The 2031-nt window shown below is 42.7% G+C and overlaps 1 long non-coding RNA gene across 1 annotated transcript; it reads right to left on the bottom strand.

Moving 5' to 3' along the window:
* Positions 1–742: 742 nt before the first annotated feature.
* On the bottom strand, positions 743–1441 carry LOC147998141 (uncharacterized). The gene is made up of 2 exons (XR_015646465.1): positions 1259–1441; positions 743–1094 (listed from the first exon to the last, which is right to left on the bottom strand). It is a non-coding gene; the product is annotated as an uncharacterized LOC147998141 (long non-coding RNA).
* Between the last annotated feature and the right edge of the window lie 590 nt (positions 1442–2031).

A 2031-nucleotide genomic window follows, 5' to 3' on the forward strand; every position in this document is an offset into this window, starting at 1 on the left:
TTTTTTAAATATGAGTTCTGGGGATAAAACTCAGGACCCTCATACTTGTGAAGAATCAAGTGAGTCATCTCTCCAGCCCCAATTTCCCCTTTTAGAAATAATTCTGCCACAATTGCTTTTACTATACCTCCTGACAGGATTAATAAAGTGTCAGAAAAATACATAGTAAAGCTATATGGAAAGGTACAGTTGTATTAAAATACACTGTAGGCATTACTTCCTTGGTCCTCCTTTGGAGTACTGGTTGACAGACCACTCCTTACTGTCCTACTCCTCCCCAGTGTCTGAAGAGGGAGGCTAAATCAGTGCTGCACTTGCAGCTTCCTGTCAAGATTTCTGTCTGTGTTATACACTGGCACCTTTGATGAGGTAAAGTCTTAGTACATGAGATCATAATGAAGAGTGTCAGAAACACCACAAGTAGGTAGGTATCTTTAAGGCGATGTGCTCCCTATCTTGGGGCTTGAACTTTCACCCACAGATCATATGAACATAAAAGCCTGAAACCAGCCTTGCCAATGACATATAGGAATACCCAGGGTTTTTCCTGTTTCTCTGTGAAATAAAGCTTCATGGAGACATTTAAACTAGTTCACTTCTGACCCTCCAGTGTCTGACTATTGTTCATCCCTCGCCCAACCTTGTAGAAACCAATGTTCCTTTTTATCATCTATACTGTCTTTCCTTTCTCCAACATTTTGTACTCCTGCTCCCCTGTTACAGACTGAAAGTGACATACATATTTTCACATCTGATTGATTTTATTATCACCATCATACAAATTAAAAGTGGTGAGATTTGTCTTTGATGTGGTAATAGTGGGTCATCACCCAGAACTGTTCACAGATCTTTGTTAGGTCTTGGGACCCGCTTGAGATCTAGGAGGTGGGTAGATCTTCATTACAGACCAGATTGCTGTTGGGGCATGGGGAAACTTCCCACAGTGCTGCTAAGTTAGTATTCTCACTCGTTCGTCCAGGAGTGTGCAGTGTCACAGTTGAACCTCCAGTTTCTGCATGAATCATTGTCCTGACAGATTTCTTGTTCTTTGTCCCAGATGATCGTCCAAGAGCTCTCTCCCCCTTTGCTGTTATCTGAAAGAACAATATACTAATGTCATCGGGGCACTGGTCTGCTCCCAAGATAGATAGAAAGTGGATGGAGATTCATGAGAAGGGGCAGAGGTAGATGAGAACTTTATAGCAGGCCTGAGAAAGTCTTAGAGGAACGGGTGACTGCAGAAGAGAGGGAATTTTACCTTGGGACCTCTCATTACTGAATGACCAGAAGAATGCTTGTTCTTCTTGATATGGTTGGACTTTGCTTTGCCGGAAACTCTATGCTTCTTCTTCTGGCTGGATTTGGTGGCTGTGCCTGCTGAACGTTCAGGCTTGGGGGCTTTCTTTGCCACCCGGGCCATAGTTGAGCTCTCCTAGGGACTGGCCTCAGAGCTCTGAGAGCCCTGCTTATCTTCTTGTCAGAACAATGGTGAGCCACACCCCTCAGTCCTCAAAGTTCTCCCTAGCCAATGGCAGCTAAGGAGTAGATGAGACCTCACAAAACCCTACCTCTGACCCCTCTGAGGTTATCTAACCTCTGCCAGGCTTGGTTTGAAGGCTAGAAGTACATAGATCATGTAATGTGTTCCTGTTGAAATTGTCCCTGAATCTATGGTCATCGATCTTCTAACTCTTTCAAAACATAATCTCCCAATTAAATCCAATATAAAGAAAAGAAAAAAGAATTTATTTTGAAGTATAGACATAGACATCCAGTTAGAGCAGAACCATTTGTTGAAGATGCTTTTTTTTTCTGTTGTATGGTTTTTGGTTTCTTTGTCAAAAATCAAGTCCCCATGGGTGTTTGGGTTTATTTCTTCCTTATTAAATTTCATTGATCAACTGGTCTGTTTCTGTACCAGTGCCATAAAGGTTTTATCACCCTCGCTCTGTAGTACAGCTCAAGATCAGGGATGGTAATTCATCTCAACGTTCTTTTGTGGGACTCTGGTGCTGTGGGGCTCTCCCACAG

This window comes from Rattus norvegicus, chromosome X (assembly GCF_021556685.1).
Source record: "Rattus norvegicus strain SHRSP/BbbUtx chromosome X, alternate assembly SHRSP_T2T, whole genome shotgun sequence".
Lineage (NCBI taxonomy): Eukaryota > Metazoa > Chordata > Mammalia > Rodentia > Muridae > Rattus > Rattus norvegicus.